The sequence below is a fragment of the Leucoraja erinacea genome, chromosome 6 (genome assembly GCF_028641065.1).
Source record: "Leucoraja erinacea ecotype New England chromosome 6, Leri_hhj_1, whole genome shotgun sequence".
Lineage (NCBI taxonomy): Eukaryota > Metazoa > Chordata > Chondrichthyes > Rajiformes > Rajidae > Leucoraja > Leucoraja erinaceus.
In genome coordinates, this window is record NC_073382.1 from 51,165,057 (window position 1) to 51,179,397 (window position 14,341).

Genomic DNA, 14,341 nt, shown 5'->3' on the forward strand with positions numbered 1-14,341 from the left:
ATTCAAATTCTAATTCTAATTCTAATTCTAATTCTAATTCAGCCTTAATTAAGACAATTCCAAAAAAATGGGATTTGCAGATGAATAGGCCGCAGAGATGCCTTAAAGCTGATTGTGCTTCAGCTAGCCTCACCAATCTTGCATTTGCTTCAATGATATTTTAATGTTAATGAATCATTTCCATAGGGTTGCCCATTGCGGTAATTGGATTGTCAAACAGTACATAACACCATTTAAGATCATGCACCAGTTACCCTCATTCTCCAAATTATTCATTTTAAATTTGTAGGATGCAGATTTTTTTAACAATGACTCAATTTATTCTTAATCTATTCTCGCATGAATTTGGGGGCTAAAGGATCTGTATCTCTAAACTAAACTGATAAGGCTGAGTCATACGTATCCAAGTTTGCCAGTGAATGGAAAAAGATGTTAGGGCATACTTTGTTGAGAAAATTGCGATTCTGCAATTGTACATGGAGTGAATGGGTGAATCCCTGCCAAATGGGTAATAATGAGAGAAAATATGAGGTCATGCACTGGTATGAAGAATCAAAAGGCAGACTATTATCTAAATGGAAAGAAACTTCAAATGAACAAAGTCAAGGTTTCAAGGTCAGATTATTGTCACGTGCCAATTAAGGTACAGTGAAATTTGAGTTACCATACAGCCATACTAAGTGAAAAGCAACAAGACACACAACCACATAAAAGTTACCATAAACATCCATCACACTGGATTCCACATTCTTCACTGCGACGGAAGGCAATAAAGTTCAATCTTCTTCTTTTACTTCTCCCACAGTTGGGACAGTCAAACCATCCACAGTCGGGGCGATCAAAGCCCTCGCAGCCATCGGTCTCCAGGAAAGGCCGCGCCACTCCACGATGTTAGGCCGCAGTGTGGACGGAGATATGATATGGGAAAAAAAATTGCATTTCCGTCGAGGTGAGAAATTGAAAAAAAGTTCCCCCCATGCCCTCTCCCCATCCCCCACATAAAACAAACCAAGGAACACTAAAACATACTTTTAAACACATACTAAAAATAACAAAAAGAAGAAAGGCCAGACAGACTATTGGCGAGGGATCTAAGTGTTCTTGTGCACAAATCACAGAAAGTTAGCAGACAAGCAGAAGGCAAACTGCACAATGGCATTTATTGTGATGGGGTTGGAGTTTTAAAAAATCCCTATTTTTGGTGCCCTTATTTATGGAAAACTACTGTAGCAATGATGGCAGTTTAACAAAGTTTCACTCAATTTATTCCTGATGAGAGGATTGTCATATCAAGTGGGACCAAACAGGTTTGGCCCATATTCTTTGGAGTTTGAAGAATGCAAAATAATCATTGAAACGTATAAGGTCCTCAGTGGGCAAGAGAAGTGTCTTTACTCATGGGAGACTCATGAACAAGAGGACATGGTTTCAAGATAAGGGGCATTTAAAATGGAGGCATGTAGTTTATTCTCACAGATGGTGGTGACCTCCTGAATTTTCAATTTCAGAGAGTCATGGAACTAGTTTGTTAGAAATATTTAAATTGACAGTAGTTATTTTTTCTATTTTTAAGGTCAGGGAATTGATGGCAAAGGAATTCTGGCTCAGAGAAGGAATTGAGACTTGGACTAGATCACCCATGTTCATATTGACAGGAAGGGGAAGGGAAGGATAGAGGGACCTGATGGCCCAGTCCAGCTCCTATTTTCTTGTGTTCCGATACAAAATGTATTCAGAGAGAACCTCAGTATTGATTATCTTTAGGAAGATGACATGTCTGAGAATGCAATGGTCCTTCAGTACCAGAGGGCAGCTTCAATTATGAATTGTTTCTCCGTGCCTGGGGTTTAGGACATAATATTTTAATCTAGAGCCAGAGGCTCCAAAAGACCAAAATCGATGGACAGTTATTTAAAATATTAAAAGGAAATATGTAGACAACTTAATGCAAAGTGAAAATTGTCTGAGAAGTATATATTCTTTTCAAATATCATCTACAAAGCTCTTCATATCTTTTCCATGACACGTGACAACATCAATTCCCTTCCTTCTGAACTGTTTCTTACCGTGCGACATTCATTGATTTGCCTTTGAGGATTTTAGCTTTTGGAGCTGTGTCACGGCATTGATTATGGAACTAAATAAAAAACTCTTCACGCTATCAGGAAGAGCGTCATGGGCAGAGGGGGCCATGCAGGTTCAGAGAGGTGCTGGCTCCTAGAAATTCATTGCTAGGATTAACATTTAACAATGCATTGTACTCTGTCTCTGAATTTACAATCTGTTGAAGGAAACATGGTGGATTTCAGGCCACACACACTATTGCATCATTGCATGGTCTGGTAGATGTGCATTCAGATGAATTTGTTGATGTGCCACATACAATAACATAAGGCAAATTTTTAATAATATCTACCGTAACACCGAATCATCAGGAGATGCTTTGATACACTTAAAAAGCATAAGTTCAGATGGTATCCAATGTTTTCATCTTTCCTCAATCTTTTGTTTTTGAGAAATCAGTTATTTTTTCCGTATGTTACGTGGCTTGTACTGAATAATCCTCCATCTCACTGTTCCAGCTGGATATCTAATCAGCTCTCCACCGAGACCTTCCCCTCGGTAGATCTTCAGCAGTGCTTGAAAATGGTAATCCAGACATTCACAAAGGACATTTATACAAAGGTTTATTATCACATACACCAATTGGTGCAGTGAAATTTGACTTGCCATTTGCAGCACACCAATAAAAATAAGACACAACGTTTAAGAATTTGACAATAAACATAAAAACATCCCCCCACAATGGTTCCCACTGTGAGGGAAGGCAGCAAAGTCCAGTCCTATCCCCTGTTCACCCATAGTTGGGCCTATTGAGGCCTCCGCAGTCGCCGCTACGGCAGCCCGATGCTTCAGGCCCTCTCGCCGGCTGATGGAACTCCGGCATCGGCAGAACCCTCTCAGGGGCTTGGAGTGCCTGGAACGGCCGCTTCCTCCCCGGAGACCGCGGCTCCCGAAGTCCACGGGCCGCGCTGGTCGGAGCTCCAACACTGGTGATCTCGGCGAGAGATCCCAGGCTCCGCAGTGTTTAAAGTTCAGCGCCGCCCCGCAGCTGGATGCCCCGCAGCTCCGCAATGTTGGAGTCAGTGGTCTCAGCACTCCGGAGTCCACAGCACAGCGACCTGGGTAAGGCATCGCCCACTCCGTGATGGTGCTTCAGCGCTGAGCTGCCGCCGAAGCTGAAGGCCTGGCCGGTCCCAGCAGGAAACGCCGCTCCAGTCCTGTTGGTAGGCCGCGAGGAAGGGGCGAAGATACGGCTCGGATAAAAGCAACATCTCCAACTAGGTAGGGACTGAGAAGACCAGTTTTCCCCTTCCCCCCCTCCCCCCCCCCCCAACCCCACATAAAAAGACTAGACCTCCAAAACAAACACTTTTTAACTCATTAAAAAATTTAAGAAAGGGTGAAAGGACTAACAGCTTCTGGCAGGGCAGCCATACTCGACGGCTTCAAGATAGATGTCAACAGTCTTCTAGTTGTAAATACGGTGTTACCACATCTAATGATTGAAAGCCAATAAATAATCTCTCGGGTTATAATACTTGATGTCCATCAATTCATAAAAATGTCATTCATCAGTTGTTGAAGCCAAAACCTTCCAGTCAGCATTATTGTAGCACTGTTGTTATGGCATTAATCTGAAAATGATAATAGTGATTGGAAAGGGAAAACAATATAGGTATCAATAACGAATAGACCAGTGTAGATAAATATCGGCTAAAAAATAAAAATGTTTGTGCCATTTTTTCAGCCACTATTAGCCTCAGACATTGTCACAATGCACCACAACCCTATCACTCAACCATCAACGTTCAATATAAATCAAATATAAGGGCAGCACAGAGGCGCGGCGGTGGAGTAGCTTTACAGCACCAGAGACTCTGTTACGATTCTGACCTTGGGTCGGGTGCTGTCAGTACGGAGTCTGCCGAAGGTCCTGTTTCTGCGATGTAGCTCTAAAGAAATGTTAAAGGAAATGTGGAGAGAACAGAAGAGTGTGATTAGGCCATGCTCTCTGTGGAGAGGAAATGCAGCCGGGCGTTGAAAGGATGAATGGTCTTTTTCAGTGCTAGACCACTACGTGGTTCTATAAAACAAAGTGAATGCTATTTTGAAGGCAAGCACAGGTAATGAATATCATAATATTTGCAAATCTGTCTCACTGCTTCCTTTGGTCTCTGATATTGCCACGTTGTTTGTTTGATACCATAACTTGGGTTTTCACGGAGCATGATCAGATTACAAAAAATCACAATGCTGTCAAACCCAAGTCAAATTTATAGTGGAGCTTACCCTGCAAAGCATCTTAAAAGTTCAAAGTGATAACTGAGATTGGCAACACAAGTGACAGATATATAGCAGAGAGAAAAAGTGCTTGTGTTGGAGGAACTAACCAAAGGCTTGAATAACCAGCGTCTATAAAATATATCACGACCTACCTACTTCACAATTTTACTCACTGATTCATTCTTGGTTTATAAAATGAATTGTTTAAAAAAGCTTTGTCTTATTTCAACTATCCATCTGAACATTATACATTAGAGGGTGGATTAATAACTCAACTGATCATTCATTTAGATCCAGGCAGTTTAAATAGATGAGAAGTCAACATTTAAACTATTTGTATGCATGAAATAATTTAAGTGAGCAGAGGTATAATTCATCAGAAGAGTGTCAGCATACCAAGTTACAAGGGAAATCTGTTGTCAGCATATATTCATTACTAACTGTACACAAATCTTGAGAGGTGTTCAGTTGGGGGATTGAATGAAAAACTGTAAAACCTCTGCAGTTTACCAAGTGTGATGTGACAGTTCGATCTATTTTATTTCAATCATGTGAGTGACTACGTGAAGAGCCCGCCAGCCTGCATGCGCGTCAATACGTCTAACGCATGGCGCACGAGTCGGAGCAGTTCGAAACTGCTCTGGCAGGCAAGTCAATTTTACTTTCAGCGGGCCGCTCCGATAGCGGGCCCAGTGCAGCTATGGAAGTGGCCGGGGTTTGAGCCACCGTGGAAGCTCCATAAGGAGCGAGAGAAAAATGTTGCGAGTGCCGCCGTTCGAGCTCCGCATGGGAGCAGGCGGCCGAATTTGGAGGCCGCTGTCGGGCTCCATAGGAGCTGGGATGACGGCTGCCGGCATCAGAGCTCCGAACGGGAGCAGGCAGACAGATTTGGAGGCAGCCGCGGGGCTCCGTAAGGAGCTAGGATTTCATAAATTGCGGCAGGAGGTTTAGCAGCCGGTGAGTTAAAAATAGCCGCTCAGATAAGCTCAGCTGCCGTAGCGCCGACCAATTTTAAACATAGTTGCTGCTAGCGGAGGGGCTCAGCTATGCTGCAGCAGCATATAGTGTATGCTTTATTTTTGGGCAGCTGTAAATAGAGTTGTCATTAATAGCGGTTGCCACTCGGTCACGTTTGTGACTATGGTAGTAGAGAGCATTCAAAGGTCATATTTAATTCTTTGGCAATATAACGATATCATATGATGCCAATAAACTTTATATTAAAAATGATAATTACAAAGGACATTTATTATCACAATGGTGTAGTGAAATTGGACTTGCCGTAGCAGTCCAGAGCTCCTGGCTTAGGAAGCCTTTTTTGAGCAGCTTTGCACAGTGGCAGTATCGTAGCCGATGAGGTTTACCCGAGGCACGATTATTGCTTATTCAAAATTTTTCCCAACACCCCGCTATGACGACTTGAAATATAGTCAGCAATGGCAATTTTTGACAGTCTCTGCGGAGACTTAGAACAAAAATTAAAATGTACCTATCAGACTCCTGTGGGAGCTTCACCTGGTGGTTTCATAGTAATTCCCGCTCACTAGAGGGGACTGTTGGAGATTCTTTTATAAGGGATTCCAACTGTGGATATCGATAGAGCAGTTGAATCTCTGATTTAATGGGGATATGCTTCTTTTAATCACATTTGCCTGTGACGACACCTGGCAGGGTTGCAGTATTAAAAAAAAAATGTTTTAAAGTATTTCTCCCACTCTGTCTAGCGGACTATCGGGAAGAGGTGACTCAGATTATAATGCTGGCTCATCCGAGTTGGCCAGAGGCGCTCCAGTCCTTCCCTGTAATACTCCGTTGGGGCTCCAGAAGGGAGCAAGGACTCGGAGTCACTAGCAGGTGCAACCTGTCTGGTAAGTATAATGATGATACCAACAGATCACCAATCTGCACAGCTAGTCCCGGTTCGGCTGCTGAAGGGAGCAGCCTGACAACCCTGAGTCGGGGCAAAGTCAAAGCCAAGTCTGTGGGACAGGTCTTGTTGGATGATTTGGGACATCTATGGCAGATGTGATTGGGCGTTTGTCTCAATTACAACATCTGATGAATCACATGGTGGCACAAGAAATGCTCCGTGTTACGAAGGCATGTCAGGCAGCAGCTCCTGGTTCAGGGTTGCAATATTCCTCCCACTCGGATGAACGGAGTGATGGAGATGGTGCCAAAGTATATGCACACATGCCTGAGGCAGCTCCTGGTTCAGGTTTGCATAAGTCCTCCCACTCGGATGAAAGAAGTGATGGAGATGGTGCCAAATATTATGCTCCGTATTACGGAAGCATGCACAGGCAGTTCAAGTCATATGCCTCTAGCTACCCCTGGTTCAGGGTTGGAATATTCCTCCCACTCGAAAGACTATCGGAGATGGTGTCACAAAATATGCTCTGTGTTATGGAAGCATGCACAGGCAGTCCGAGGCATACGCATGTGGCAACGCCTGGTTCCGGATGCACTATTTCTCCAACTCTAAGAGAGTGTCAGAGATCAGTATGGAACTGATCCGAACATGGCTATGTGCCTGAATCCCATGCTTTATTGCATGATGTGCGAGAATCGCATAAGGACGAGCTGCCTGCTCTTGCCTCCTAATTTGCTGTCCCCTCGGGGACGGACAAGCCACTACAAGAGGAGTTGGCCAGCGACATCAGCTATCTAACAGATATGACAAGCATGACAGACAGTGTCTGCAAATGAAACCTCGCTGAAGCTCCAACAAGCAAATCGACCCGGGGTCAGAGGCGTTGGTAAGTAAGGTCTCGTTATTAACCTCCGTAAAATCCGAAATGGAGCAGTCTGTCGGCCCAGGTTTGGGCTGTCTCTGGGATAGATCAGGTTGATGTAGAGACATTGGCAGGGTGCCTTGCATAGTAACCTCTGTAAGTTCCAAGTAGGAACAGTTTGTTTACCCTGGTTCAGGGTAGACCATCATGGAACTGGCTGGCCATAGGGGTCATAGTGACCAGGGAAGCACTGCCTCATCATCTGTGATTGAGGTTATCAGACTGCTCAGTAGAATGAAATAGTTGAAGTCTTCCTCAACATATGGTTTATTTCTCCTCAGTTAGTAGAATTGCTGGTTCATTGGAATCATCATTGCCATCCTCCCTGGGAAAGGTAGTTATCAGCAGGAAGCTGGTCTGGCATATAATACAATTTTTATCTGACCTGCAGGTTCATGTTGTGAATCAACAATGTATTTATAATAATCCATAGGCTCTCAATACCAGTATTCCTGATTGAGTGGCGGGTCGAAGAGATTGTGTTATACACTCTGGCGACTTAATTACTGATTCAGGACTGCAAGGTAATTCCTGATTCAGCCTTGCATTATATTATACTTCCGTTTACCTGCATGCATATCATCCCTACCAAATGAGTGGCAGATACCACTACACAGGGGCTGGTTGGAGCACCAGGCCTACCCAATTAAAACCAAGCCTGAAGGCTTTTTATTCGCAGGTTTTCAGCGCTTACCATGGAAGCAGCGCACTCCACATACTCAGTATCGTTCCCCAGCTGGCCAGGATGCCTGAGCCAAGGGGACAGAGCAAAGTCTTGGGTCAGTTGACTCTATTGATCATCCGCCTAAGGCCATTTTTGGTGGTGTCAGTCTCAGGGGTTGCTGGATATTGGTGGCGGGGGGTAATAATCACCTTTTGTCAATTATTTTATTGGCAGCCTTGGTGGTTTTTATAGCAAGTGCTTTCTTAGAAACTGCCTTGATCACATCTACAGCCACCGTCTGTCTCGGCATAGCAAAGCGACAATGAGGTGGAGGCCGTCGAGGTATGCAAATATTATTCCATCAGTCGCATGAGATTTGCTGACGATATTCAAGTCGGAGATAGGTTGAGACGGTTCAACAACAGGTGGGGACAGATAACCTCCGATCTTTCCATTTTACAAATCATAAACGGTTATAGATTCAGTTTCTGGCTGATTCATTTCCTCCGCAGCAAGTGAAGCTTAGAATTCCGTACATACGGTCTAAAGAGGAAACTATGGCTATCCAAGTTGAAACCATTTTAAGATGGATAATTTTCATTCAGCAAAATAGCTGAGTACAGGGGATTACTTTACGGCCTCAATCGATCTCGAAGGCCCACGAGAGTCACAGGATATATCTGAGGTTTATCTGGCAAGACCAATTGTGGAAATTTTAGGCTCTACCTAACGGGTTAACTTCAGCCCTAGGCTATTTACAAAGATCCTAAGGTCAATGCTGCCCTACTCAGTTCTAAAGGGCAATTTGTCATGGAGTTTAGAGAGGACATGCTTATTGTAGGGTAGAGATCAAGTGTCACAGAGTTAGCCGTTTCAGCAACCAAGGTGCTCCTAGAGCATCTAGGGTTTGTTATTCATCCAGGAAATCCATACTGGAACCGGCATTATCTATTACATATTTAGATTTTGTCATAAACTCTGCAGATATGTCTCAGACCCTACCCACAGATAAGGCTCAGGGTATTTATCAGTAGATGCCTCCTAAGGTAATTTAAGACAAGGCAACATAAAATATAGCAGAGCCAAATTGGCCTACTCAACCATGGCTTCCATTGTAAATAAGTCCACAGAAAGAAGATCCTATATTTGCTCGAAGACATGAGCGGTGGCTAGTTCAACCTATTTCTCGTGCATCTATCACTGCAAGGGTGTATGGAAAGTTTTGTGAAGAGACACATGTGAGCTACTTTCAAACGGAAGTAGCAGAGATTTGTGGTTTTCTTTCAGTTTGGGTTTAAGAGAAGCAACTATATTATAGCATAATTAACACTGCTTGTACTGCTTTGTTGTTGTATCTAGTACTATGTGGAACAATAAATGATTGGTTCTCACTCACTGTTGACTAAGGTTATGGAAGGTGTCTTTTATATGAACACTCTAAAGCCTAGATACAAAGTAGTGTGGAATGTGTAATCAGTATAGATTTTTATGAAAATTATCATCAGCTGTATCCCAAATGTTGGAGCAGTTACTCTTAAGTTAGTCATGCTTATGGCTGATTTCAGCACGAAGAGCTCAGTCTTTACACAATCTCCGTCTGGATCTCTCGGTCATACCTGACAAGAGGGTAGAATTTTATTTGAATGAACTCATAAAGCAAAACAGCCACAGTTGGGTACAAGTTGGAGTTGACAGCATACCCACCAGATCAGAGATTTGAGGGTGTTTATTATGTAATAAGATACACTGAGGTTACTAAGAACCTGTGAGATGAAAGAAAAGTTTCTTCATAGTTATATAATAGTTTCACAAGAGATTGTTGGTGCAGACTATTTCAAGATGGATAGAGTGTAAGCAGCTGAAAGCAGGAGTGAATACAAATAATTTCAAGTCTCACTCTACCAGGGCGGCTGGCTCGTCAGCAGCCAGTAGAATGGATATTCCTCTTAGATCAGTTTCTTGCAACAGCAGGAGGCTCACATAAGCGCACTTTCAGAAGTTATAACATTTTGTTGAACATGTCTGGACAGTTGCAGATAGAGTGTTGCATGAGCTATTGTCTAACCCAAAGGCAATTGGGACTGTGGTTCAATTAAGGGCGATGTACATGTATGTAAAGTTAGCATCATGTTGTTAATGGCCCATGTCCTTTCTACTATTTATGGTTTATCTGTTTAGTGTTTTCACATACAGATTGGTTGACTGCATGAAACCACAGAGCTTTGAAGGCTTCACGCAGTCTCTCACGAGACTTTGGTATGAAATAGAAAGATTAAACGAGAACTTACCGTTTGAAGTTTGATCTTTATTTTATGAGAAGTTGGAGTGAGAGACTACATGCCCTCCACTCCCAACCCTGAATCTCATAAAGATCATTTGGTAAGTCAAGCGTTATTAATCTTTATATAGTTTAATTTGGTGCAAGTGGTCTGTGGTTTCATACAGTTGCTTTAAAGATTGATGCGCAAGCGGGCTGGCGGGTTCTTCACGTAGTCTCTTACTCCAACTTCTCATAAAATAAAGATCGAACTTCAAACGGTGAGTTCTTGTTTAATCTTTCTATTTTACAGCCCCAAATTTATGTTATTTTTGCCTCCAACTGCCATTTGGAAAACCTTTACCTCTAAATATCCATCAGAAAATAAACACAGCAATTAAGTTTGTGGATGTTCAAAAAATTAGAATTGGTGAGGCAAATTTTGGAGGATTTCGGAGACCTGAAGGAGAATTCAGAGAAAGAGATGTTGGAGTTTTAAACTTAAGTTTTAGCAGGAACAGGGTGACGGGTCAAAAGTATTTGGTGTAAAGTAGGATACGTGGAACGGAACCTTGATGACCATGGTTATGAATTGTAGAATAGAGGAGCATTGGATGAGTCAAGTCTAAAGATAACAAAAATATGAACAGAGTTTTCAAATGAGCTGAGGCATTATTGAAGGTCCTAATGTAACCAAGTGCAAATGTCAGTCTTAGTAACAGCTGTGCTAAGTGGTTCCATAATCAGTTCGGGTGAAAAATGACACTGGTTATTGAATCCCACACAGTTGCCAGGGAGAAGGTTGGAATTAGGGTCTCAGGGACAGAGTTTGTGATAGAAACCCGCTGAGTTTCTCCAACACTTTGTGTCTATCTTCGAAACCAGCATCTGCAGTTCCTTCTTACATGTGAAAATAGGCCCTTCTGCCCAAAGATCCTATAGCAGAGCTCTGCTACAGGATCTTTGCTTCTGCCCACGCCAACTATTGATCACCCGTCCACACTAGTTCAATATTATCCCACTTTCTGATCCATTCCCTCGGCACTGTGACCAATTTGTGTGCTGGAAATTCCAGAAAAAAGATGTTGGACACAGAGCAATTGTGAGGATGTGGCTCTGTGAGTTGCTTCATGAATAGTAGGATGTAGTAGGAGGGTCTGAAGAAGGGTCCCTACCAGAAACGTCACCCATCATTTTTCTCCAGAGATGCTGACTGATCTACTTAGTTACTCCATCTCTTTGTGTCCATCTTCATCATAAATAAAGTACCTTTGTTGCTTCTTTAAATTATATTACTCATACCCAGAGCTTAGGGAAAGAATATGGGAGGCAATGAGAGGGGAGGAATAGCAATCACGATGAGTTAGTGGACCATTCCTCCTACTAGTAAAAAAGGCACAACAGAGGATGTATTTCCTGCGGCAGCTGAGGAAGCACAATCTGCCACAGGCAACGATGGTCCAATTCTACACGGCCATCGGAAGCGTTGTGCCGCTGCCGCGAGAGTCTCTGTGCCGAAGGGACAGACTCTCAAAGGGAGGTGGAGAGAGGGGAAGGAGACAGGGAGACAGGGGGTGAGAGGAGAAGGAGACAGGGAGACAGGGGGTGAGAGGAGAGAGAGGGGAGAGGGAAGAAAGGGGGCGTGAATGGAGAGAGAGAAGAGGGAGAGGAGGGGGAGAGAGAGGTGAGGCGGAGAAAGGGGAGGAGGAGAGAGGGAGGAGAGAGGAGAGGAGAGAGAGGGAAGAGGAGAGGGGGATAGGAGGGAGAGGGAGAGAGGGGGAGAGAGGGAGGGGAGGGGAGAGAGGGAGAGAGAGGGGGGGGGGAGAGGGAGGGGTGAGAAGGGGGAGGGGAGAGAGAAGGGGGGGGAGAGGGGAGGGGAGAGGGAGGGGAGGGGGGAGGGGGGAGGGGAGGGGAGGAGAGGGGTTGAGAGAAGAGGGGAGGGGAGGAGAGGAAGGGGGAGGGGAGGAGGGGGGGAGAGGGGGGAGAGAGGGAGGCGAGGAGAGGGAAGGAGGAGCGGAGGTGAGAGGAGAGGGGAGTTGGAGAGGAGGTGGGGAGAGGGGGAGGGGAGAAGAGGGGGAGAGGGGAGGAGAGGAGGGGGGAGGAGAGGGGAGGAGGGGGGGATGAGAGAGGAGGGAGAGGGGAGGGGAGGAGAGTTATGTGGGGAGGGAGGGGAGGGAGGGGAGGGGAGAGGTGGAGGGGGAAGGAGGGCGGGAGAGGAGAGGAGAGGTAGGGGAGAGGAGAGGGGAGGGAGAGAGAGGGGGGAGAGAGGAAGGGAGGAGAGAGGAGGAGCGAGGAGGAGATAGAGAAGGAGTGGAGGAAGGGGGAGAGGGGGAGAGAGGAGAGAGAGAAGGGGAGAGGAGAGGGGAGGAGGGGGGAGGAGGGGGGAGAGAGGGAGGGGAGAGAGAGAGAGAGGAGAGGAGGGTGAGAGGAGAGGAGAGGGCGGGAGGGGAGAGGAGAGGTGGGAGGGAGGAGAATGGGAGGGAGAGAGGGAGGAGAGGTAGAGAGAGAGAGGAGGAGGAGAGGAGGGGAGGGGGGAGAGAGAGAGGGGTGAGGGATGAAGAGAGAGGGGGGGGAAGGAGGGAGGGAGGGAGGGTACGAGAGAGAGGAGGGAGAGGAGATAGAGAGGGAGAGGGGGGAGAGAGGGCGTTAGAGGGAAAGAGAGGAGAGGGAGGGGGAGAGAGAGGGAGCTGGAAAGGGAGGGAGAGAGCGAGAGAGAGGCGGAGAGAGATGGGGAGATAGATGGGGAAGAGGGAAGAGGGAGATCGATAGGGGTAGAGAGGGGGAGGGAGAGAGGGAGGAGAGGAGAGGAGATGGGGAGAGAGAGAGAGAGGCTGAGATGGGTGAGAGAGGGAGAGACAGAGAGAGAGAGAGAGAGAGAGGGGGAGAGGAGAGAGGGAGAGGGAGAGGAGAGGAGGAGAGGGGAGAGGAGAGGAGGCAAAAGTCGGCTGCTGGCCCCTCTTTTGGGCCTACGTCCGTGCACGTGTGTCCCTGGAGAGGGAACATGCGGTGTTCACAGGGACTTTGGAGGTATTCCGTGGGCAATGGTCACCGCCTGGGGTTGAGAGTATTGTGAATAATGATTGTAATGTTGTACTATAATGACACTTGATATAATGTAAGTTCATTTTGTGTATGACTTGATCTGTTGTAGTATTTGATGTGTTGAATAAAGTCTTTGGAAAAAAAAAAAAGAGAGGGGGAGAGAGAGTTAGGGGAAAGAGAGGGGAGAGAGAGTTAGAGAGAGAGAGGGGAGAGAGGGGGGAGAGAGAGAGAGAGGGAGGGGGAGAGAGAGGGGGAGAGAGAGGTGAGAGGGAGAGAGGGGGAAGAGAGAGAGAGGGAGAGAGAGAGAGAGAGAGAGAGAGAGAGAGAGAGAGAGAGAGAGAGGAGAGAGAGAGGGGGAGAGAGAGAGAGAGAGGAGAGAGAGGGAGAGAGAAGGAGAGAGTGAGAGGGAGAGAGAGAGAGGGGAGAGAGAGGAGAGAGAGGGGAGGGAGGGGGAGAGAGAGAGGGGGGGAGGGGGATGTGTGAGTGACAGAGAGAGGGGAGAGAGAGAGAGAATGAGAGTGAGGTGGGAGGGAGAGAGGGGCGAGAAAGAGAGGTGAAGAGAGAGGTGGAGAGAGAGGAGAGAGAGGGGGGAGGGAGAGGGGGATAGAGAAGCAGGGCTGCCAACTCCCATGCATTGAGCGTGAGAATCACGCATTTCACCAAATTCTCACGCTGATCACAAATTTCTCTCGCTCTGCTGTGAGAAATTCTTGATCAACGAAAATTTCAAAACTCATATCAACTGCATGGGCCGCGGGTGTTAGAAGCGGAAGCAGCAGCGGGGACAGATGCAGACGAGGAGCGGGGCTGGAGAGTGTTTTCCGCGCTGGCGAGTCGCTCACTGCAGCTCCGGCCATGGAGCAGCCTCAGTGCAAGAGTCCCGGGTCGTCGGAGGCGTCGAAGCGTTGCGCCGCTGCCGTGAGAGTCTCTGTGCCGAATTCGCCCAAGTGACCGGCATGGATCAGGCTGCGGCTCGGTGCATCCTGGAGGACATCCAGTGGTTGCTGGAAGTAAGTACCAAGCACTGGGTAGATACGGTGGAAGATAGTGCACTTCAAAAAGACATCCTGCTTGCCTGCTAGATTTTCACTTACTGTAACTGCAGGAAAAATGTTCCCGATGTTAGGGGCGCTCAGAACCATAGGTCACAGTTTAAGAATAAAGTGGGGGCCAGTTAGGACTGAGATGAGAACAAACTTTCTTCACGCAGAGAGTTGTGAATCTGTGGAATTCTTT

General features: G+C 46.1%; 1 non-coding gene across 1 annotated transcript; it reads left to right on the forward strand.

Moving 5' to 3' along the window:
- The first annotated feature begins 5,671 nt into the window (after nt 1-5,671).
- LOC129698489 (U4 spliceosomal RNA) lies at nt 5,672-5,812 on the forward strand. Its single transcript, XR_008723675.1, has one exon. It is a non-coding gene; the product is annotated as a U4 spliceosomal RNA (small nuclear RNA).
- The last annotated feature ends 8,529 nt before the right edge of the window (nt 5,813-14,341 follow it).